A 26,983-nucleotide genomic window follows, 5' to 3' on the forward strand; every position below is an offset into this window, starting at 1 on the left:
TCTCTGAATATTTCCTAAAATACAACTTTCATAAGCATGTGGATTCATTGCTTTCTTGCTGTTTCTTGGAGATGAATGATTCCTTAATGACTCTTTCAAACTCAAAGGATGTATTAGACTCCTAAATTATGTGTTTAGATAAAAACTCAAAAAAAGCCAATTTGGTTTCTGCAAGTTTTTTTAACCTATAATTGCATCTTAAAGTGTTAAGCATATCAGTGTATTTTCCTCAGAAGTTTGTAATTCTTTCTTATTATTGCTATGCAAATAACATCATATATTACTATTCTTTAATAGTGTTCTACTCTTCCTGTTCAAATAACTACTCCCTCATTCTGATCTTTGTTCTTCAACATCTAGGCAAACCAGAGGTGATATTAGTTTTTACTTTGAAGAAAGCTCATCAATTATTAGCCTTCAGTTTTTTACTGCACTCAGATATAAAATAAAAAGAAAGTAGTCTGGGACTTATCTCAAGATAACTCACCTGCAGATTGCCTGATGCCAGTTCTTTTTACATATAAACACTTAACCAAATGTAGATAGATATTATTTTAAAAATAGTAGCTAATTAGGCATAACAGATGAATATATATATATATATATATATATATATATATATATATATATATATCCATCAAGAAGAGCAGTGCCCAATTGCATAATTTTCCTCCTTTTCTAGCTTTTAAGATTATTCAATGATGGTCATAGGTAGAGTGAATTAATCAGCGAAACTATTCCAGATAACAATGTTGAACACAGGTGAACCTTGGAGTTTTAAATTGCTAAAATTAGCGCACATGAACAAAACATTCTTTATGTGAAGAACTGAAAATGAAACCTATCTGCAACCTACTTTGGGAGTTTTGAACCCATGAAAGCATTCGTGGAACAGAATGTTCATTCTTTTTTTAATCATCTTTCAGAATTTCTCCTTCTGAATTTCACCTTAGTGCAGAATTATGCAAAATAAAACTCCATCCAAACTATAAAGGTAAGAAAATGTAAAATATTCTCTGATCCTCAGATATGAGATTCAAAGAATAGGATGGAATAAAATGAGAGCATCTTTGTGCTCGTTTAGAACAAATCTCTTCTAGTGCCCACAGAGATGTGATTTCTGAGAGGTTTATAGATATGTAAAAGTCTAATGAGGTAATGAGGTCTCATTCAGCTCCAAAGACTCAAAATAGAGACTGAAGAAAAATAGTAAATACTTTAGTTCACACAATCAAAACTTCAGTAATGTTAGAAAGTCTATATATAACCAGGCACTCTTGCAAAACGCACATCAGATTCTGACCCTTCTGACAAGGTCAGAATATGCCTCCTGCCTCCATAGTATTGAATTCCTCCCACCATGCACTACGTCTGCTTAACCTAGACCCTGGGAAGTAGTCATCCCTAAGGCCAAATTTGTTTCTTTGTTTATTATTTTATTGAATTTTTTCATACAGTATATTCTGATAGCAATTTCCTCTCCCTCATCTCCTTCTAGATTCTCCCAAACTCCTTACCCACCCAACTCCACACATTTTATCTGTTTCTCTCCCTAGAAAACAAACAAACCAGAAGAAAGCAAAGCACACAAAGAAGAAAAGAAAAAGAAGTGCAGGAAAAACATACACATGCAGAGGCAGATGGTAGACACACACACATACACACACACAAACAGTTAAAACATAAATTTAGAAGTCATAATAGACAATTATAAAACAAGTAAGGATTTTTTTTTTTGCTTTTTAGTTTTTTTGTTTGTTTGTTTGTTTTTAAGTGCCCAAACAAATAATTCTGAGACTGTTGTGGAATGTTTGTACACTGTGTGAAGATGTATTGCTGTGATTGGTATGATAAATAGCTGAATGGCCAATAGTTAGGAAGAAGGAGGTTAGGTGGAACTTCCAGGGAAAGAGCAGGCATAGCGAGAAAGAAAGATGGGGTCACTAGCTAGTCACAGAAGAAGCAGAATGGGAAGAACGAGAATGAGGTAACAAGTCTTGTGAAAGAATGTGGATTTAAGAAATATTGGTGAATTTAAGCTATAACAACTAGTTGGGAGTAAGCCTAAGCTAAGGCCAAGCTTTTATAAAGAATAGTAAGTCTCTGTGTCATTATTTGCAGGCTGGTGGTCCCATTGAAAAAGTACTGCTACACGAGACGAAGCATCTCCAAAAGTACCATTGAGATGGTTTTGTGTCGGCTATCAACTGCTGGGCTTGGAGACTCTCTTAAGTGGGGTTTTTGTACACCCTTGGAGAAAACTAATTTTTCCGTGACAAGCTGTTGTTAATTGAACATAGCTTCTAGGCCAGGGATGGGAGCTTTTGTTCATTTCCCCTCTCAGTGCTGGGACCCATCTGTTTGTATCTGTGCAGGTCCTATGCAGGCTGCCACGTTCTCTACAATTTCATGTGTGGATTACTCTTGCTGTTTCTGAAGGCATCATTTCTTTTGAGTTATCCATCCCCACTGGCATTCCTCTTCCACATAGCTCACTCGTCACTGGGGGAGGTTTGGTGGAGATACCCCATTTAGGACTGAGTGTCCTAAGGTCTCTCACAGATTCGGTATCCAGTTATGAGTCTCAGCATTAGTTCATATATACTCCAAGAAGTTTCTCTGGTGGTGACTGAACAAGATACTGATCCACAAGTATAGAAGATCATTCTTAGGAGTCATTTTACTGCTACCTTCCTTCAGTATAATAAAGAGTAGTATGCTTATACCAAAGGGGCACCTGAGCAGTCTGAGCACTCACTCCATCTCATGGAGTGGGCCTTAAATGCAATTGTTTGCTACTATTACTGGTGTAGCATGAGGACAGGTAACCATTGTATATGAAGGGGATTGAAGCTGTGTTAATGTTTGGTTTTCTCTTCTGTTAGCATGCGGAGTGTCTTTCAGCACCAAGAACACTAGCAAGTGAAGGTGAAGTCAATACCAGCTTAACTTCTCCATGTTCAATGAGATATGTAGGTGTTGTCTTCAGAGGGCAACCTCACCATCAATTTGTGGTGAGCTACCAATTGTCAGAGCAATAACATGAGCCATTTAGACACTTTCATGGGACCATCTTGGCTAACAACTAAATTAGATCTAACCCATTCCAGGCACTAGACGTGAGAAAGGTTTAGATGGGGGACTGGTCTCTCCCATAATTTGGTATTTCTAATAACATTTTTCATATATGTGTATGCACATATACACACACATATAAAATAGAACAAAAAATCAGAAAGACATGGTACAGTTACAAAAATGGACTATTACTCAGCTATTTAAAACAAAATGAAATACGAAATTTGTAGGCAAATGGATGGAGCTACAAAACATAATCCTGAATGAGGTAACACAAACTCAAAATTGGCACATATTCTCTTAATATGTAGATGTTAACTTTTAAACCCTTCATAAGCATGTTACTATCCCTAACCAGTTTGTATTTGGAATCTGTTATGTGCTTTGGGAATGCTTAATTACCTAAGATAATGTCTAAATTCATGAAACTTCTACTTCCTGGTTTGGGGTTCAGGTGTAGCATGAATTCTAATTGGTCTTAATAAATAAATCCCAGAATTAGGTATTAGGGGGTAAAAGCCGAAAAATCAGAGAAGCAATGCAGCCAGCCACTAGAGAGACCTTTTACTTCTGCCAATGCTCAAACCAAAGTGGTGATCCTGTCCTCACATGGCATCTTCTCAGTCTTCATTCTCAGACTGCAATAAGTTCCTGTTTCCTCCTAGCTTATATTTCTCTCTCCACCCTTCTGTCACTTTTGTCTCCGCCTCCCTAATGCTGGGGTTAAAGACATAATCCCAAGTGTTGGGATTACCTTTGTGTGAGCTCTGTTTCTCCTTTAGACAGGTCCAGCATGGCCTTGAACTAACAGAAATCCCTCTGCCTCTGCCTCCTAAATCCTGGGATTAAAAGTGTCTGTCACCACTCCCTGACCTCTAGTGATTTAGCTCTGCTCTGCTCTTCAGGCAAGCTTTATTTATTAAAACACAAACAAAATATCACTAAATTCAGGCACAGTTAAAGTGGTCTTTGTAGAACATACTGTATATGAACCAAGACCTACAAAATGACTACTATATTAAAAATAGTGTTTCTCACATATGAGCTAAAAGAGAAACACTTCAGACTATCAGTATCTGCCATCTTGGCCGATTTGCAAGACTGTGCACAGATGTGTATAAATGTGACTTAATGGACTATCATGCCAATACATATAAGATGGTGCCATTTGCATGCTCTTGATTCTTTGAATTTGATTTATTGAAAGCACAATATTTGATAAATACCTTCTTACATCTTTATACCATGTTCCTTAACCTTCTAACATGAGCATTGTCTACATTGTAGATATAACTAAACTTTGCTTTTCTTAGTGGATATTACCAGCTCAGAGTACCGTTTCAGTGACCAGGGAAATGAACATTGATAATAATTCATATGTTCATTATACACTTTTTTAGGTGTTAGTGATCTAAATCATGGCCTTCTCCACTTAGACAATTATTTACTAGGTGTCCTCTGTAAGTAGGGGGACAATTACCATCTCAGCAGTAGCAATTGTGGCAATAGGCACATGAAAGACATAGATTTAACTGCCAAATGATTCATTCACTAGTTTTAGCAAATGATTTGAGCACTTTTCCCCATAAAATATAGTCAATAGTCTCTGAAAAAATGGGCATGGGCTTATCACAGGAATTTCTTTACAAATTATAAAACAAGGCTCTGGGGGAGGGAAGCTTAGTCAGTTAAGTGTTTCATTTTGTAGGTATGAAGGCATCCATACTTACAAAACTCGTGTGGGTTCATTCCTCAGCACCTACACTGAAAGTTAGGCATGAGGGCTGGTGATTTGGATCAGGGACGCAGAGCACTGACTGCTCTTCCAGAGCAACCAAGCTTGCTCCCAGCACTCACGCTGGGCAGGGCACTAACACCTGTAACTCCAGCTCCAGGTTATCTAATATACTTGCTGGTCTTCAGAGTATTTACACATAAGTAGCAGAGAGAGATAGAGATTAAGCAAAATGTGATACATGTGCATACATGCATGTAACGATAGTTAATGAAGAAAAAGAAGCCATACGGTAACATTTGGGGGGGAAGGAAATGAAAAGGAAAATGATATAATTATAACATAATCTCAAAAATAAAAGAAAAATATATAAAAACTGATTTTTAAAAAAAGGCAGGCATGTGATGCATGTTTTTAACCCAAGCAGGAAGATTTTTGAGGTCTACTGATCCATCAGCGAAGCCTAATCAGTAAGTCCCAGGTCCGTGTCAGAGACCTTGTCTAAAAAAGACTAACGCAGATAACCCAGAGAAACAACACGTAAAGACATCCTTGGGCCTCCACACATGCATTGCACAAGTGTGCGTGCACACGCACACACTCACACCTTCACACACCGACATAAACATTAACATTTTGTCAACGTACAAGGTGTCCAACATTCTGCACGTTAATAACCTGTTGCCGCTGTAGCTGTTTTATACTTCTAAGGTATTTGCTTTTTTTTTAACCACTTCTCCATGTAGTGTTTTTAGATAGAAAAGTCAACCTTATCTCTGAGTTAAGCAAAGGGAAGCAATGACACCCACTCTAACCATTATCTCCATAGGAGTTTATTCATTCTGCTTTTCACTACTCCCTCTGAGCTGAACACAGAATTCACTTGCACTGTGGGACTTGGACCTCTCTGCTCTGGCCTTGTGTCTTCAGTTAAGTAGCCATGTGTCAAATTACTCAGGCTGAACTTCTCTATGAGGTCAAAGAGAAAGTGGACAGAAGAACAGGGCTCAGTCTGTGCCGTGAAGCATTGAGAAACCAGAGCCCTCTATTAAATTTGCGATTGACCGTGTGGATATAGTCTCACTTGACCTTTCCTCAGCTTGTCTCCTCGCTGCTCTTCGGGCAGGAAAATGCTAAGGAGCCTCTCATCTACAGTGACCACACATGTCCTGTGAATGGACAGTTAGCGGAGCTTGCTGGGCTCCAGTCGCAGTAACCATCACAAGAGGTGCAGAGACCCACTGGAATCTAGTGAACTGGAGCGCTCTTAACAATCCTGTGCCTATTCTTAAACATAATTGTTTTTCAATTCTGGAGATCCAAGCCAGAATCTTGAATAGTCTCTGAAACAGTTCCAATATTTAGCTCATCCAGTGTGCACAACATGACTCCTGTCAGTGCCAAGCCTCCCCTGGGACTATAATTATGCAGATATTGGGGGATGGTGATATATTTATCCATTGGTGGACACTTGCATTCTTTTCATCATAGATTATGAATACTACTGGAGAGTAGAGAGGATAGCTCAGTAGGTAAAAGGCTTTCCAAACAAGTACAAAGCTCTATGTTCTGGTTCCTAACACCCACATAAATAAGCCATGACCTCTATCAATCCCTGTAGAAGTTGATTGATCCCTGAATTTTACTGCCAAGCCATCCCAGCCTAACCAGTAATCTCCAGGGTTAGGAAGATGTGCTGTCTCATAAAAATGAGGTGAATTCAATCAGCGATTAAGCTGTCACGGTAGTCCTACCCAGCTGTGTACCCCAAGAGCCACAGTAATGATCTGATTGGCAACAGGTGCCTGCTAGTGCTATACCTGTCATGGCTAATAAGATGCAACCAGCTACTGCGGTTGTATTTGTGGCCTGTTTTCAGGAGGAGGCCGCTTATTGGTTCCCAGCTGCTCAGCCCCAAAATAATCACACAGAACTGTATTAATTAAATCACTGCTTGGCCCATTAGTTCTAGTTTCTTATTGGCTTTGTTGATTTTCTCAAAGGAACAACTCTGTCTCATTGATCCCATGTATTGTTTTCTTTGTTTCTATTTTGTTGATTTTAGTTCTCAATTATTTCCTTCCATCAACTCCTCCTGGGTGAGTTTTCTTCTTTTTGTTCTAGAGTTTTCAGGTGTTCTGCTAACTCACTAGTGTGGAATTTTTTTTTATATATTTATTATGTATACAATATTCTGTTTGTGTGTCTGCCTGCAAGCCAGAGGAGGGCACCAGACCCCATTACAGATGGTTGTGAGCCACCATGTGGTTGCTGGGAATTGAAATCAGGACCTTTGGAAGAGCAGGCAATGCTCTTAACTACTGAGCCATCTCTCCAGCCCCCTGTGGAATTTTTTCAAGCTTCTTTATGTAGACATTTAGTACAATGAACTTTCCTCTTAACACTGCTTTCATTGTGTCCCATATATTTGGATATGTTGTGTGATCATTTTCATTGAATTTTGGGAAGTCTTTAATTTCTTCCTTGACCTATTGGTGGTTTAAGTGAACATTGTTTAATTTCCATGTTTATGGGCTCTCTGAAATTAGTTTTGCTGTAGGTTTCAAATTTTAAGTCATGGTGATCTGATAAAATTTATGGGATTATCTCAATTTTTTGTATCTGTTGAAGTTTTCTTTGTTACCTAGAATGTGGTTGATTTTTGAAATGGTTCCATAAGTGGCTGAGAAGATGGCATATTCTTTTATGTTTGGATGGAATGTTCTATAGATGTCTGGTAAGTTCATTTGAGTGATGGCATCTGTTAGTTCTCTTGTTTCTCTGTTAAGTTTCAGTCTGGCAGATCAAATAATGTGTGCTGTTTAATGTGTGATTAAGCTTTAGAAGTGTTTCTTCCATATATGAGGGTGCTCTTGTATTTGGGACATGGAAATTCAGTATTGAGATTTCCTCTTGATGGATTTTTCCTGTAACAAATAAGAAATGTCCTAATTTGTCTCTTTTGATTGACTTTAGTTTGAAGTCTATTTTGTTAGATATTAGGATAGCTGCACCAGGCTATTTCTTAGTTAGGTCTGTTTGATTGGAAAAATTTTTCCCAACCCTTTGCTCTGAGGTTATGTCTGTCTTTGAGGTTGAGATGTGGTTTTTTGTATGCAACAGGATAAATTCTGTTTTTTTTATCTAATCTGCTAGCTTGTGTCTTTTTTTTTTTTTTCTTCTTTTTTTTTTTTTTTTTTTTTTTTTTTTTGGTTTTTCAAGACAGGGTTTCTCTGTGGCTTTGGAGCCTGTCCTGGAACTAGCTCTTGTAGACCAGGCTGGTCTCGAACTCACAGAGATCCGCCTGCCTCTGCCTCCTGAGTGCTGGGATTAAAGGCGCGCGCCACCACTGCCCGGCTATATAGGTGAGTTGAGTCCACTTACATAAAGGGATAATAATGACCAGTGATTGTTTGTTTCTGGTATTTTAATTTTCATTATTAGTGATAATTCTGAGTGTGTTCTTCCCTTCTTTGGGATTTTCTGCTGTGAGATCATCTATTGTATGTGTTTTGATGGATGTAGTTAACTTCTTTTGGTTGGCGTTTTCCTTCTAGTGCTCTGTGTAGGGCCTGCTCCTAAGGATGTCACTTGCTTGGGCCTGCTCCTATGGAGGTTGCTAACTCAAACCTGGACCCAACAGAGGTGGTAGGCTTGGGCCTGCTCCCATGGAGGACACTGGCTCAGACCTGCTCCAAAGGAGGTTGCTGGCTCAGGCCTACCCTGGTGGAAGTCACTGGCTCAAGCCTGCTCTGGTTGAGGTTGCTGGTTTGGGCCTGATCCCACAGGTATCCCTGTCTCAGGACTCCTGCCTTGGAGGTAACTGGCAGGCCTGCTGCCTCAAAGGTTGCTCCCTTATACCTGTCCCTGCAGAGGTCACTGGTTTGGGCCTGCTCCCATGTGTGTCCCTGTCTCAGTCCTGTTCCACAGAGAACCCTGATCTGATCCTAAAGAACTTGCTGACTTGAGTGAGCTCCAGCAGAGGTCACTGTCTTGGGCCTGCTCTGGAAGAGGTTTCTCTAAATGGCTGTATGTTTATATTCCAATCAGTTATGTTTTACATAGTCTACATCATCATCAATATTTCACTAAACTCTCAGCCATTTTGAGAGGTACGAAGTTGTATTCCATTGTGATACTGACTTTAATTTGTTGGTGGTTGATTATTTTTTTTTTGCCTATCTGTTTATCTTCTTTATAAATGTCTTATTCAACAAAACCTTCATTAATTTATTTAAATTTTCTGTCTGTGTCCATAAAGACTTTTTACAAATTCTTTATAAATTCTTGGTATATTTTTTCATATATAGTTGTGACTTTGTGCCTTCATTTCTTCTTTCTTGCTTATTTTTGGAATAATTTTTTTAATTTTTATATCTAATTTATCAGTGCTTCTCATTACACATCTTAATGTCTAGTAAAATTTTTCTTCCTCTGAACTGAGAGAAGCGTTGACCCTCACTCCATAACCAGAGCACTAGAGACGCACAGCAGCGAGAGCTCGACAGTTTGTTTTATGACCTCGCGATGCAAAGCATCAGCCCAGCATGACTTGTGTGCTGAGTTAGCCCTGGAAACTCTTACCTTTTTTTCCTATTTTATAATTCTAACACAGGTCATTTCCCACCTTTCCTCATTAGCTAAGTAATTAGGAAGGACCAGTTATTATCTTTACTGTTGCCACTTACATTTGACTTTTACTCCACTAAATCTGTGCAAAGGTTCATCTCTATGCTTCATAACATGTTGGTTTTAAAGTCCATCAGGCACATGACATTGTCACATCTGCAGGTCCTTGAGAAAACCTGACTCTCAGCAATTTTCTATTTTAAACTTCTAGTTTGAGTGGAAGGGGTAGTTAGGGTAGCATGGTTTTTCTTTGAGGGGTAGTAATTAGCCTGCTTTCTGTATAACTGGATCTAAGCTGACTCAAGATATGTTTTTCTTAAAAACAAATGTCAGATTTTATATCTTACAGTCCCTTCCTCTTATTCTTTTCATTCTCATTATTTTCATTTTCATACTTTTTTATCTTTCAAACTGGTCTAAAATTTCTAGATTATTTTTTATCATAGGATATATTGTCTGATTTAGCATCTAGTAACAGCACCTTATTTTCTTGATTATAATAGATATAGTTAATAAAATCTACATTTTTATTTGTTTTAACCACCAGAATTAAGTTAATTCAAATACTATTGCTATTTTATTCTGAGACTCAAATGAATTTTAAGTTGCTTCAAATTCTAATAGAGTCCACATACACATACAAGGGACCCTGGTATGGACCTTTTAGACCAAGAATTAGTTTTGCTAAGAGAAAGGAAATTGGAGCCAAGAGTAAAGGTTGTAGACTTTAGTAAATATTTTCTTGTTCACAGTACTACCATATATCTACTCAGAAATACTGGGTAAGGAGTAACTGATATTTACTCCTTTTTCTTTTGGTACTTTCATGACATGCATACAGGCTCCAAAATCCCCCATTGGAGAAAATAATGCTGCCCCTATAAGAGACACTAGGTAATTCACCCTCCTTACTGAAAAAGAAAAATAGTTAGGTGACCCTAACCACACTCTCATTTAAAACATTGTTTTTCAAACCCTTTTTACTAAAAATAAAACCAAACCTCCAACTTACATACCTCCCAACAATTCTCCCTGTGTTGTTCCCCCACCCATTGCATTTCCCTAAGTAAGAGTTGAATCCATGTTTCCTACATGGTACATTACATCATGTTAAAATTACTTGCATATAGATTTTTAACCTACAAGCTTCTTCTCTGCTTCAAGTTTCAGGAAAACAGAAAACCTCCCCTCTGCTTGGACTTCTAAATGCCTAACTTACCTCTTCCTATTCCCCCAAAGCCCTGGTCTCAAAGTGGAAGGGAGGGACATTGAGTTTGAGGAGTTTTGTTTGAGAAGGCATAGGAGAAAGGTCTCTTTTTTCCTGGGACAATGAAGGAGAAGGAAACTCAACAGAGTGCTTGATCTGTCTCTCTGAGCTAGCAGTCTTTCAAACCAGCATCCAGCTCCTGAGTCTATCTTGATTGGTCAAATTGAACAATTGAGATTTATAATTTATATAAAAGCAACATTGGTGCTCCAACACATGTTATGACCACATGGACAGAGAAATCACATCAGATGAAGAGAAAGACACCTGGAAAGTCCTCAAGTAAAGAGTTAAGCTATATTAAAAGGAAAAATCTTTCTCATGTTAAGAACGGGAAATGTAATAAGTAATACAGGGACCTGTATATTGTTACTTTAGATGGCTTAAACATAGAAACAGAAAACGAAAAGATAAATGGATCACTTAACTGAGATTGGCGTAATATTGACTAAAATTACTTTCAGTCTAGCAATTCATATTTTATCCTTAATAGTTATAGCAGGTTTTTCTGTCAAATATCAAAAGTGGAATGATGAGATTCAAGCCTTAGAAAGACTTATAAATGAAAATAAGAAAAATAATCGGACACAGACAGAGATATTTAGACAAGAACATACCACACCACTGTGTGGTGAAACTGAAGAGGGGCAACTCAATGTTGTTAAAAACCAACCTTAGTTTATCCAGTTACTATACAATAACTACCATAGCATGATAGGCATGCCCACGGTTATGAAAAAGTTAAATGGAATCCTATATAAATATTAGATTTTAGGAGATTCAAGGAAACCATTGTTTCATATGGTATACATTCATCCTACATGAAGCAGATATTAAATTTATAAGCAATTCAGTATGTAATTATCCCCCAAGGCTGGACACATTTTTCAACAGCAATATTGAGAGCAGGTCCCCAGTTACATGGACAAACATGGTGGACAGAGAAAACTAGAGTCATAGAACAACAAAATAGGACTACAGGCACTAATATTTTCCAAGATCAGTTTCTAGGTGTAGGTCCATATGCTGAGTCACAAATGTAGCTTGATTTTGATGATAATGCCAAGGCACTATGTTATTAAGCAGCTTTAAATATTTGAGACAAGGTTGAAGAGACAAGAAAGAGATCTGAATCATTCACTAAAATTATACAAAGTCCAAAAGAAGCCTTCACTGATTTTCTGCAAAGACTGGCTTCAGCTGTACATAGAATAGTATCAAATTCAGAAGTCAGACAAAAATTAATTAATTTTTTGTCTTTAAAAATGTTAAATCAGCATGCGAAATGGTGATAATATCTTTAAAGGCAAGATCCAAAACCAGTAGATGAATGAACTAGAAATACAGCTGATATTGGATCTGAGGTTTATGGTGGTATTCTGATAGATGTAATTTCTCAAAATTTTAAGAAAAATCAAAATGTCAGATTTTTAATTGTAGTAATCTAGGTCATTTGAAAAGGGATTGTAAGAAAGGTATTCCTAGAAACAATGTTTTTCAAGAAATAATCCAAACAGAAGGTCCCAGCCTGCTGGAGCATGCAGAGGTTATGGTAAAGGCTGGCATTGGACTATTAGATGTAGATCAAGAAAGGTCAGGCAAGGTAACCACCATGAAAAGCCCTAAGGGGCCTCCTGAAAGCCCCCAAATCAAATTTGATTCAGCCATTCCCTGTCAGTGTCAGAAAACTCATATACAGAGCAAGATTTAATGACTATTGTTAAAAAACAACATTGCTCTAAATGTGACCAAGGGCAGAGCAGTTTCATTATATAAAACAAAAAATCCATGAGATATCAGCAAACAAGTATTTTGAAAAATTGCTATAAATGATCAGAGACCAAAGTTAACAATACAAGTAAAAGGCATTGAAATTAAAAATTTAGTAGACATAGGAGCAAATGTAACAAAATTTTACCAAAATCTTCACATACAGATTGGACTCTTCAGTAGGTAATATTCAGCTTCCATGGATTGGAACTTTATCTCAGGTCAGACAAAGTACAAAGAGGATGTGATGAGAGATATCCTTCTGTATATGTGTTGCTTTTATTGGTTAATGAATAAAGCTGTTTTGGCCAATGGCTTAGAAAAGTCAGGTGGAAAATCCAAACAGAGATTATTTATAGAGAAAGTAGGTAGAGTCAGAGAGACACCAGGTAGCTGACGAAGGAGAAAGATGCCAGAACATAACCTTACCCAGTAAGACACAGCTTCATGGTGGTACTCAGATTAACAGGAATAGTTTAAAATTTAAGAAAGGGAGGATGGGGGGAACTTGGGGAAATGGGATGATTGGGGATAAAACAAGGTTGGATAGAGGAGCAGGGAATCACATAATTTAATTAAGGGAACCACCTTAGGGTTGGTAAGAGACTTGAACCTAGAGTGGCTCCCAGGTGCCCAGGGCAATGTCCCCAGTTAGTTCCTTGGGCACCTGAGGATAGGGAACCTGAAATGACCCTATCTTATAGCCATACTGATGAATATCTTGCATATCACCATAGAACCTTCATCTAGCGATGGATGGAGATAGAGACAGAGACCCACACTGGAGCATCAGACTAAGCTCCCAAAGTCCCAATGAGGAGCAGAAGGAGGGAGAACATGAGCATGGAAGTCGGGACCACGAGGGGTGCACCCACCGACTGAGAGAGTGGGGCTGATCTATTAGGAGCGCACCAAGGCCAGCTGGACTGTGACTGAAAAAGTATTGGGATAAAACCGGACTCTCTGAACATGGCGGACAATGAGGGGTAATGAGAAGCCAAGGACAATGGCATGGGTTTTTGTTCCTACTTCATGTTCTGGCTTGTGGGAGCCTAACCACTTTGGATGTTCACCTTCCTAGATATGGACGGAGGGGGGAAGACCTTGGACTTTCCACAGGGCAGGGAACCCTGACTGCTCTTTGGACTGGAGAGGGAAAGGGAGAGGAGTGGGGGTAGGGGTAGAGGGGCGGGAGGAGGGGGAGGGAAATGGGAGGGTGGGAGGAGTCAGAAATTTTTTTTCAATAAAAAAAAGCTAGCTAGAAATATGCCCGAGTCATTGGTCAAACAGTGTTGTAATTAATATAGTTTCTGTGTGATTATTCAGGTCTGGGCAGTCTAAAAACAAACGAGCAGTTTCAGTTTACACACAGTGATTATGGTTACTTACATAAGATGTTAGCAAGATCAAGTCAATCACATTACAGTGGGGAACAGAGTTCACAAACTCCCACCATTAGCTAAGGAACTATCCTGCCATAGTTGGCTTGTAGGGAAAGGAGAATAATTTTTCTTTAAAACTGTGTTGCAGTACATGACTCTAATACCTAGAAATATATGGATAGCAAAAAATGGACTAGGTGGTTAATTAAAAACAATAAGGGGGGAGGATATAAAATTTGGAGAAGTTTGAAAGACAGGGAGGTGGATCTGAGAAGAATTAGGGGGAGAGATGGGGCTTGTATGATGAAAACACTTTGTGTGCATGTACAAAATTATCAAAGAATTATTTAAAATATTGTATTTAAAAAGATAACCAAAATGAAGTGGGCCAATTTTAAGTTGGACTTTTAAATGCAGGTTTCCATAAAGGACACTATACCTGACAGGATTTAACTGGAGCAGAAAGTTTAGTAGACAGTATCTAATAAGAGATCTATTTTAAGGAATTCACTTACAGGATTGTGAATTCTAATCTTGCACGTTTAAAGTCTATAGGACTCAAACATGCCCAAACGCAGAATGAGATTGTTGACATGGATTAATGATTTTGATCACATATTAATTTTTACCTCTATAAGGATTTCTCAGCTCTACCTTTTATTTAAAACTTTAAGAAATTATATATGTTGCTTGGTGGTGGTGGTGGTGTACACCTTTAATTCAATCACTCGGAAGGCAGAGGCAGGCAGATCTCTGTGAGTTTGAGGCCAGCCTGGTATACAGTAGCTAGTTCCAGTACAGGAACCAAAGTTACACAGAGAAATCCTGCCTCAAAAAACTAAAATAATAATAATAATACATGTTGTGTGTACAAATGAGTACTTATATCTTTTGTCACATGTGCAGAGGTCAGAGTCTACTTGAAATGTCTCCTTATACCACGTGGATCCCAGGAATTGATCTCAGGTCTTCAGGCTTTGTCGCAAGTGTCTTTGCTGACCAAACCATCTGACCAGCATCTCAAGTCCTCTCTTAAGGTCATTTGACTAAATTCAGACTTATCCTTTCTTGAGATTGGGTTATTACAAAAAAAATCAATATATGACTAAATGTCTCTCTCTCTCTCTAAATATATATATATATATATAATTAAATTTATAAATAATTAAACTACTGTTAAAACAAATGGATGGGAATTGTAGCATAACTAATTTAATGTACACACTGCAAAACTAAAACTAAGAAACTCATTACGGATGTGTAGGAAACAGGTAAGCCTAAGCCCAGAAGGTGACTGTCAGGTGCCATCTCATGTTCCTCGGTGACGTGCCATGAGTCTATCATATCAATTATAGATCAAGTTAAGGAGACAGTCTTTCATTTATATAATATATCCATGAAATGCATGAAAAACCTATATAAAGTATCCATGGGGGTGAGAACCTCCTCAAAGATGCATCATCTGCACTTTGAAACTAAGCATTTCTGTTTTGCCTTGTTGGAGAGGAACACATTCTCTCTTTTGATTAATCTAACAGCGGGTGGTCATTATCCAGCCCAAATGTTCTATTTCACTGACATTATCTCTAAATGATGATCCCGGGGTAGACCTGAGAATGAGTTCTAAACAGCCACTTTTCTCTCTACCTTTCAGAGACCTTGGAAATTTTATTGGAGGATGTCAGCAGGGATCAATGAAAGCATTTTCTATTATATTACATTTGAACCCAGAGAGAAAAGAAGGGAGAATAAACTAACTCATGATAAATAGCATGTGCAGGGGCTATAGTCGTAATTTAAAATGGTTGTTTCCCTATAAACTTATGGGCTAGTGTTTTATTGGTCAAGAGGGTATATCATTCTTTATATACAAAAAAATGACATTTATTCCTGATGGTAATAAATTTCATCATTTTAAATATTCATGTGGCCAAATGATGTGAATTTATTTTAGAAAATCAACTCAGTGGATGAAAATGACACAAAGCCAGTGTTTGTTGTTATCATTTGAGATTGGACAGACAGTTCAGAATTTGAAGAGTCTGGTTGCTCAAAGCTTGTTGGTTGTTTTGTTTTTGGTATGATTACTGTTTCTCATGCTTGGTCCAAAATAATATATTTGATTATTTATAATACATACATATATATATATATATATATATATATATATATATATATATATATACACACACACACACACACACACACACAACAAATTATAAAATAGGCATGGCCAACACCACTTCCGTTTTAGCTTAGAACAAGCTTTTATGTGATGTTATTTCTCTTTTGTTTTGTTTCCTTTTCACATTTTCAATCTATAAAACAACAAAAACCAAAAAAATTCCAGAAAAGTACAAGGTCCATTTATTATTCACCATCTACACACTGTGTGGAGAAATTTACACTCAACTCTTCGAATGTATTGCTTCCATTACTGTAAAACTCTCTTCTGTTTATAGAAATTAAGGGTCAAATAAGTTAAAATCTGACCTAAGATTTTACAATCCTTCAGCTTGAATACTTTCTTGATTCTGAGTACTCCATTGCATATTTTTATTTCTCTATATTATTTTCTCCTACCTCACCTATAAACTTAATTTGAGACTTGACAATATTTAAAAGGTGTGATTTCCAAGAGACTAGTGATTCTTAGAGCGTGAAGTCTTACAAAGTCATCATTTTCAGGTAGATAGCAATGTCCAGAAGCTGTATTCACACTTGAAGGGAATCTCAGTAATAAAGTCACCAGGAACCTGCTTAATTCTGACAGTATTTTGGTATGGAAGGTTTCATTTAAATGAAATGAAATTTGCTCTAACACTATACATGTATTTAAAATCAAGTGGTGCCTATGCAAATTAATTGCACAATTAAGATTGTAGGGCAAATGTTTAGCTTGTTTCCTAGGACTGGATGATTTAGAGCACCAGAGAAGGACCATTAACATATAAACGATTGCTCTGCTCTTTTGAAAGAGGTCTACTTATTTATTATTCATTCATTAAGGCCAAGATCAAAGAATTCTGCTGGATAATGATTTGTTAACCTTCTTCAAGTTTCTATATTTACTTTTAAGTCATTAACCTGAACTCTTTAAAAACATCATATAACTACTTGAGTTTCCTACTAATCATGATTGTTCCCTTCAAGTGGTTCTAATCAGTGATGGTGTTCTATGCTTAGGTGATATGCAGTGTTTATCTCTTTAGTTCTTGCCTTTAAAATATCTAATAAGAAATGAAATGACCACTTGATACCTGTTTTACCATTGCAATGACCACTGACAGATATTATAACCCAATCTATCATTATTATTGTAGCATACTTCCATAACACTCATTAAAACAAGAATCAGGGCACACGTGAGATGTTCAATATACGGTAGAACTACCCTGAATCCATAGTGCACAATAGCATAAAAAATAAATCCATTAGTATGACAAAATCCCCATTCAGCCCAAACTTTCATGTGCTTCTAAATTTCACCCTTTTAGTACTTCAAAAGAGTGTCACTTCTCATAGCAAAGGAATGGGCCAAACCAAGAAAAAAAGATTTTGGTAAAGGGATGACATAATGAGAACACATTGCTGTGAGATATTGTATTCTTACTAATCTCTCAAATTCCATTTTCCATAGATGTATACCTTAGTTTTAAATTTACAGTTTTTAGTGTTCTTCATGCCCAAGTGTGAACCACAATGTTTTAGATAGTATCTACTCACAATAGAAGAAAATCATTCTAACAAAATAAGATGTGGAATTACTATAGCTAAACTTGTTGGAAAATATGAGGCTGATATTAGTCCATAATATAAATTGACAGGAAGCCAAGGAGGCTTCATGGGAAGAGCTTAGAAAGGGGAGGAGGGGACCGAAATTGAACGGGATCGGAATATGCTTTCTTTTGAACGGAAGAGTCGATTTCCGTAAGATCAGGGCTGTAAATGCTCCTTACTATTACTGAAGCAAGAACTTTAAGGACGTGAAGCCCCTCTTGGAAGTCTGTCCCTGAACTCATGTCTGTATCCTAGATTTTACTGAGGTGATGCCCATTTTGAAAACACTTTATGCGGAAGAGGAAAGGAGACTGATAAGGAGAGCAGCTTTAGTTACCTGGGAAGGACAGCAGTCCCTTGGACAAGGAATTCCCCAGCAGCACAAAATGTTCATAATAATTGATTGATAATTGCTGAGACCAAGCTCAGAGGCAAGAACTCAAGAAATTAATTGCTCAGGGTATTCAAAAGCTCTACCTAGGCCACAAAATATTTCCAAGGCTTTTGCACTCTAACAGGAAAAAGATGACACTTCCTCTGATTTTCAACAAAGTATCAGAAATTAAATGCAAAATTATGTGGAACTAAAACCACATGACCAAAAATTCTAAAGCTTCCTGAAGGTCCACTTTGTAAATAAGGGTTGGCTTCATATTGTCAAGAAATTATAAAAGATAGTTTGCTGGAATGAAAGTGTTACTGAGGAGTGTTCATGAGAGGGAAAGGAGACAAAAAGCTAAAATTACGGTCTCTACAGTAGCAAAGATAATAAACAAGAGATCAGATTATGACTGCTCTAAAAGAGAGAAAATCCGCAGATAAGAAATCCACAGATAGTCACTCGACTGGAACACTAAACAAGAGTGCCAAAAATGGAAAAGGGAAGAAAAATCTAATCCCTCTTAAAAACTTTGATAAGAATTAGAAGAATCAGGTGTTCTTTTTCTTTTTACTTCCGTCATTGAGATCCTAACAGATCTCCATTATCTTTCTTTTATCCAAACCTACTCATGTATCCTTCCCTTCTATTCCTGGAATTGGCAGTCTATTTTTCCCCACTCACTGTTATTATAACAGGCATCTCAGTCTGTATAATGTTTTTATGTGTATTTTCTGGGCTGACTACTTGACACTGGACAAGTAATTGATATGTCCTTCCTTGGGGAAGACCACCTTTCCTGCATTCAGCTTTTCTCACTTGCTTAGAGTTCTTTATGAAGCATTGAATCTGAAGGAGAATGCTTCTGCACTGCGGGGGCTCCCTCTAGGACCCCGGATTAGGCACAGACCATACCTAGACACCTGTTTTCACACAGAGGTCCTTTATTAAGAAGGGAAGACAAGTTAAAGTGGCAGCAGCAAATGACTTTGTAGGTGTAATTTTTTTAATTTTTTTTTGTTTATTTATTTATTAAAGATTTCTGTCTCTTCCCCGCCACCGCCTCCCATTTCCCTCCCCCTCCCCCAATCAAGTTCCCCTCCCTCGTCAACCCACAGAGCTATCATGGTTCCCTGCCCTGTGGGAAGTCCAAGGACCACCCACCTTCATCCAGGTCTAGTAAGGTGAGCATCCAAACTGCCTAGGCTCCCACAAAGCCAGTGCGTGCAGTAAGAACAGAATAAGAAGAGATCTGTGTTAGACCGGGCTAGGATGTGATGATATATTTTGATTGGGCATATTAATTAGGTGAATCAAGGGGAGCTTTTGATTGCTCTACTTTAATATTTTGATAACTGTTCCTTAGTAGTCAGCTTCAGGAGGAGGAGAATGCTAAGTAAGGGAGTAGACCATGGTGGCTATCTTTAGGAATGAATCTAATGAAACCTAATGGTTTTTTAGCATGACAGAGTGGAAGGAGAAGGGCAAGGCCTGCCAGAGCCACATGCTCGGGTGGGCTATTGTCCTTTCAGAACCCGTGTGGGCTTTTCTTTGTCTAGGAATGTTCATCAGTATCATTGTGCTCATCTCACTTTGCATAATCATGTTAGTGATACTTTATGGATGTAGCTTCAGGCATTACACAATCTCACAGCAAATTCCCTGATCATCCGGCTCTGACCATCATGTTTCTCTAGTGTTTTGTAAATGTTGAGCCATTGGCAGTAGGCTCCACAACTTTAAATTTTGATTTGTTGTAGTTTTCTGTAGTGGTCCATTTTTAACTAAATCTCTATCATTCGATTTTACCAATACTCAGAGCTGGATGCTGGGGTGAAAGGCTCCTAGCTTAGAGAGGCAGAGAAAGCACCCAGCTGACCTTCCTCCTCTGCCACAATCCTAGAAACAAGAGACCTTTTTTCTACGCCATCTCAAACAAAACTCTTCAAACTCAAGGTCCCTCCCTTCTGTTTCTTGTGCATCTGTTTGTCTTCCTGACTCCCCCTAACTCTGCATGTTTTTTTTTTACTGACCTACGGTCCACTTTATTTAATCCTGGTTACGTTATTAAAGAAGAAAGCTCTTGGATTAAAGGTGTGTGCTAGGGTTGAAACATACCACAACTAGATACAGGTTTTTCCAGTAAATAATGCAATCTTGGGTTTAACAGTCTGATCAAAGATCCTGCAACATTTCCCTCTTCTTTTAAATAAAAAGGAAAGGTTTTAACTCTAACACAGTAAAACTACTTATAATAATGAAACTATTTCTACCAAGTTTTCCACAATGCCCAGCTTGGTTATATTTGGAAGTTTTAGGATTAAGTATTTTTGAGTTCAAAGTTCTGTAAAATGTTCCTGTCAGTCTCGTATGAACTCAGCAGTTTGAATACTTGAGCAGTTTCTAGTTTGAAGTTGTTCATTGGGTGGTGTTTGGCAATAGAGGCAATCCTAGCTAGGTAGAACATAGCAGTCACCCAAAAGGTTTCCACTGCTTAAAAAGAACATCGGAGGTTATCTGGAGGGAAGGGGCAACATGGTAGCATGGGTCTGGCACTAGTCTGAGGTTCTGAGCTGGAATTTCAGGCTGTTAACCTGGATATTGGTGATACCTGTTGGCCAATTTATTCTTTCTTTCTTGGGATATTTTCTCTTGAAAATGATCTGTCCTTTTTCTTCACTTCTCCCAATGATCTCTAGATGCTTTAGTTGAATGCTTTTATTCTAGAAAGATAAAAGCAAAACTCTACTCCAACCCTAACTCTAGGGGGTACCTTTTTTGGCAGGGTACATCTTTCCTAGGGCAAAAGGTTTTTTTTTCTTTTCTTTTTATTTTTGGCAAAAGAAAAGGCATTATCTTTCAATTTAAAAATTCTTTTGAAATTTTGAAACTAAATATACCTTAGTTAGTGTGTATGGATAAATATACCTTTATATCCCCATAATAGCCATTACTTTTTTAAAATGTAATTAAAAAATCAGTCTTTTCAGAATATAAAGCAGTTGCCTATTGAAATCCTGAATATGTGTCTATTATATTGTGCACATACATTAATTTTCCAAACTCTATAAAATGAAACACAATTAATTGCCAAATTTCATTTCTATGGGTGTCTTTTGGGTTGCTTCCTGTAGGTAATAAAATTTGGTTTACAAAGAACAAGTAGGTAAATTTTCTTATACTTTGCTTGGATTGTTGCCAAGAGATAGAAAAATATTTCTTCTATGATGCCATATACCTGTACAGTAAAATTTCATTATCTGAACATATATATACTTAAAAATCAAAACTGGCTTTGGAGTTGTACAATGGCTATCCTTCTATATACAAGCATGTTGTAAAAAGGAAAGTTCAGAGTTTCCATCTCATGAGAGAAGCCATCTGGTATAGGACAGAAAGAAGAAAGAATTTAGAAAAAGAATTACTTTTCTCCATACCTATTTTTGTTTCTATCATACCTTTCATTAAATATATATCTATATAAATCATGTTTAAGTTTTTCCCAATGAACAATTAATTTTCCTGCGGTGATCTTTGAAATTTCCAGGAAGAAGATGGGGCCCGACAACAATGACTCCACTTGGTTGATATGACATCATGATGTTGATACTACTAGTATAACATGAGTTTTGGATGCCAGCTGTTCAAGATTGTTCCAACTTGGTTAGCTGAAATGGTGCACCTTCTTACAATGTTCTGGCCAGAACTTCAAATAGGAACCTCAGAAAAACTCTACCAAATATTATTTGCAGTTATACCAGTAATTTTGAAACTTAACCATCATTTTACTTTTTCAGGATCCCATAAAAATAACATGGCTCCCAGGACAGCTGGAAATAATTCTAGAAGAAAACGTCCCCTCTCCCAGCTAAGTTTTTCTTCAGGGTTAGGGACATCAATTAGGGGTTGATTATAATTGATATAGTGTTACAAACAAGTACATTTTCATTATATATATATATATATATATATATATATATATATATATATATATATATCACCCTTTTCATAAAACTTAACAGGAGGACTTTCTCATTTCTCTCAGCTTATTTATTTCAACCTTGAGAATTTGTCTTCTTTGTGTGCTGCTGTTGCAACTCCTGAGAGTTTGGAACTTAAAAGAGTTTAGTATAACTACGATGGACATCTTACCCAGAGCAGACACTAGGGAGAAGAAGTAGAAATAGGATGCCATTGTTTTCCTACCTCAAGAGTATTTTTGTCTGTCAAGGCAAGCATCAGCTGAACTGTTATGAAAGATGGAACACCTAGATCATTAGATCTCTGCTACTGTTGCTTCCATGTGGGCTAATTACATGTCAATGAAGACGCAAGGCATATTTTAATTAGTATTGAAATTCCACAAGGAAATTAAAGTGTATTTACTTTTAATAAGTGATTTTAATATCCTTATATTAAAATAAAGATGAAAGTAAATTAGCATTCATTACAAAGACCAAGGCTTAGTAAACTTGGTCAGAATTCAGAGGGGATATAGGAAAGAAGTTTTAAAGCTAGCGTATAGCCTTCTTTGGAAAATGTTGGATTACAAGGAAAGAAAATAATCCAACCATCTCAAGAAATAAGACTGCATTGTAAGACCGTTTCCTTCCCATATCAGTCTCAGATTTATCATGAATTCTAGCATCAGAAATAGTAGGAGACCCCAGAGAGTCTCTGCCTTCATTTCTGCTGTTTCTGAAGGAATTCCCAGTCTGTTTCATCCTTTGTCTTTAGTCTCTTTTTTCTCCCTCGACTCTTCATTATCCTGATTATTTCTGTCTTGTTGTATGTGATCTTTTAAGGAAAAATGCTGCAAAGTCTAATCGGAACCTGCAAACTCCAATTCTAAACAGCTGCCTAGTCTTGATCTGATTCTGTCTCTCTAGAAATACATCTCAGGTTCTAGTCCTCCGTCTCCCACAAAAGCAGATGCCCCCTCCCCGTAAAGTCATACACACGGTAGGGGTGAAAATAAGGGTTTTTTTCAAGATGAGGTCACATTCAGAAAAGGAAAATTGAGATAGACAGGCAGTCTTCCATGTCCCTACTACTCTTTCCTAGGCTGTGAAATATAAATAAAATAATTATTTATGGCTTTGGGAAATTTATGTCCCAATTTTTTTGGACAAATTGTAGATATGATAAGCCAGGATACAGCCAACATTTGGCAGGATCAAAAGGTTTATTTATTACCATGGTGGCATATTGACAGAATCGCCAGGAAGACTGATCTGAGATTCTGGGTTCATTTTCATTGCAGTTACATAAATTCATAATTAAATACATAGTGGAAACATGAGAACAGTAGCTGGACAAGGAGAGAAAGTCAGACTACTTCATTGCCTGAGACAGAACTGGGAAGGAGAGCAGAAACCCCAAAACAAAAGCAGTGACTCCATCCCAAAGAGCTTGACTGCAGAAGTTGGCTTTGTCAGGTGATGCTTCCAGGGTCCTGGAAGTAAAGTGTACCACTGTGCATCACTTTCATGTTGCAGTCTCTGATACTGACCATTGGATTCCCTCATCAAGGCTACTGAGGCTGGTGTGATTCTCACATTACAAATCTTTGGGTGCAAAGAAGGAGCATTGGAAAACTGCTCACAGCCTGTTTCCTCCCTGTCAGTGCCCTGTAAATGGTACAACAGATAAGTCATAGGCGTATGTGGGATGAAAAAAAAGAAAAATGGATAAATGGAAAAGTGTAGATCCTGACTCTAGACATGAGAAAAGAAACATGTGCATGATTTTAGACTCAGAGTTTGATTAAAGTCCCTTTTCATGCATTAGTAGTTGTATGTTGAGCATTGGGTAGCTTTTACATGTTTTATACAAAAATAAAATTTTTAAACAATTATTTACAAAATAAAAACCAATAATTAGATATATAAAAGATCATATTTTTTCTGATGTGAGAAAAGGGCTGGATTTTATAGTAGTGACCTGTAAATCAGTGAAGTTGTTATAAATGATCCAATAAATGCACAAGTATTACAGACATAGCGATTCCAGAGGGAGAATGTTCATAATGGAAAAAATAATTGGGAGTAGGGAGTTGGAATCCTGTCCTTAGAGGATTTGCTGATGCAAGGCCTGTTCTTGTCCTTTCTGAGCCAAGATATTTTATGAAAGTTTTCTGAAGACTCAAAAACAAACATCTGCTTTCCACAGATAGGGCATCCATGACAGACAAAAGCAAAACTCTGCCCAAGTCTAGCTGGTGAACCCATGAGTTTATTTGGCTTACACTCAGACTGTGGGTGAAGGTTTAATGACAGGAGCATGGGTGACATCTAAAACAACTCACTCTACCACCAGAGTCTCCACTGGATGAAACAAGATTACCCCATAGCTCCATAGATGGCATCCCTCTTCAGGTAGCTACATAGATTACCCCATAGCTACATAGATGGCATCCCTCTTCAGGTAGCCTTCTGTGCCCTATATATTCTAGCAACTGCTAAGAACATGAGGCCTTGTACGGGGAGATCAACCTTACATACAACAGGAAGATTGGTGGTCGGAAGAAAGTGGCTGAGGTCTCAGGTAGTGTCTGGTGATTCTATCCCCCTCTCCCTTTCATGAGGGAATATCAACAGGCCTGATCTCAAACTGCCCTCTTCTGAGTTATCACAGATCCACTGGTGAAGATGGTAAATGGTGACAGTGTTCTACAGCATCAACCCTCCTAGTCCAGGCTCTTAGAGAAACTGCTCCCATGGCAGGAATAACAAACGAGGCTGGCAAACTTTCAGAATAAGAAGAAAAAATGTTTCCAATGCATTGACTTCATCTGAACCATTTGTTTCTGCAATAGTTTGTATAATGAGATTCTCATAATCCATAGAGGAGGACAATTTTCACTAACTCGGGACTCTTAGGAGTACTTTCTAGCATTTTCCTTAATTAGAGAATATATTGTGCCACCAATTGGATTTCTCACATTGAGAAGGTCAGCTTACTCCTTCATTTAACTCGATCTTTCCCTCAGAATGTGTTGAGTCATCACTATTCCAATAGAAATCAGAGCGTTTAATATTAAACTTTCAATGAGTAATTTGAGACTAATTTTCTTTTCATACAGGAAAATAAGAAAAACTTGCACAGGTCCACCGTGAATTAATCTGACTTCCTCCACAAATGTGAAATAACAAGAATTTTCCTTAATCCTCCTGAGCCATGTGCCATTTCTATCAAACAAGAAGCCAAATCCTGGGGAAGCTTATGCTTAAATCTACTTTGCAAATAGCAATGAACTTTCCATCATTAGAGGTAATGAATACATGCAATCGTTCTGAGAAACAAACCACTGCATTCTCAAGAAGCTTTAGAAAAGAAGTTCTGCAGGGACATTGGGGGTGAAATCACAACAGAACTTAGCTTTGGAAACTGAAGTAGAAACTAGTCTGGCCAGATACCCTCTAAGAAGGAACTTTCTCCTCTCCTCTCCTCTCCTCTCCTCTCCTCTCCTCTCCTCTCCTCTCCTCTCCTCTCCTCTCCTCTCCTCTCCTCTCCTCTCCTCTCCCCTCCCCTCCCCTCCCCTCCCCTCCCCTCCCCTCCCCTCCCCTCCCCTCCCCTCCCCTCCCCTCCTCCCCTCCCCTCCCCTCCCCCTTCCCCTCCCTCCCTCCCTCCCTCCCTCCCTCCCTCCCTCCCTTCCTTCCTTCCTTCCTTCCTTTCTTCCTTCCCTTTTTTCAATCTTTCCTTCCTTTTTTTTAAGACATTATTTCATTTCATATGTACGAGTAACCTTTGCCAGAACGTGTTATCTGTGAACCATATGCATGCAGTGCCTTCAAAGGCCAGAAGAGGGCATCAGATACTTCTGGAAGCCAAGTTACAAATAGTGAGTTACCATGTGGACTCTAGGAAACAAACCCAGATCCCCTGTAATAGCAGCCCCTGTGCTCTTATCCCAGGGGCCATTTCTCGAGATCCAGAAATGCTTTCTTGAAACCACATCTTTTCTCTTTCTCTATATTCTTAATCTCTTATGTCTTACTTCTTTTAAGAAAAAACAAAAGGATTACACACAAATAATGGTCCCATGTAAGAAACTAAAAGAATAAGTCCATACTATCTTGGTCAGAACTCTTTGTAACCAATTGAGATTCTTGACTCCACATATCAACCTAAATTGCACAAAGTTATTCAAACTAGGAAAACTTATTTTAAAGATACTATATATAACATAAATAAGAGATACAGTTTTACAACATTAAGATAGTTTATTGCCTTAGGTTACTACAACTCAGGTCAAAAGTCTGAGAAACTCTGATTTCCACTGTAAAGATGAGCATTAGCTTCTTTTGTGGCAAGTTGGATCCCTTCCTGTGCTGGAGAATACAGAATTTGCTAGTTCCCATGCCAGATTTCAGTCATCTCCAGGGAGAAACTCATTTGTGTTCTGTCAAGAACCCCAAGCTCAAATCTCCAAAGGAAGAACTCCACATGTACATATCATGTGCTTATCTTTAGACTATATGTCAATGCGGACACTATAGAAACATGGAAGCTGCCAACTTTTCTCACTATTGATGTGTGGGAGGGAGAGAATAGGCAGAAAGGAATATTTTCCCAAGAGTGCTCTGTTGGCCTCAGAAGGTGGCAGAATTATTGCATAGATACAATATACAAGAACCTATTCTGCAGCGAGCTAAAAGTAATTTATTGGAATGAAAGCAAGAATGAGGATGCCTGAATGAAACACAAGTAAATGTCTCATCCACTGAGCCATGACTCCGCTTATCCCTACCACCTGAAGCACAAAACAAGCATCTCTGGAATGAACAGGATGGATGATCTCATTATCTTCGGGGATTCTCCTGTACTTTAGGCCATAGGAAAATCCAATTGTTGATGCATTACCCGGCACACAGATTCCTCAGTTGTTCCTTTTAAATTCTTCTGAGCCAATAAAAATATATAATTCTTTCAACTACACTTTAACAATGAGAATGTGACTT

The sequence above is a fragment of the Microtus pennsylvanicus genome, chromosome 4 (genome assembly GCF_037038515.1).
Source record: "Microtus pennsylvanicus isolate mMicPen1 chromosome 4, mMicPen1.hap1, whole genome shotgun sequence".
Classification (NCBI taxonomy): Eukaryota; Metazoa; Chordata; class Mammalia; order Rodentia; family Cricetidae; genus Microtus; species Microtus pennsylvanicus.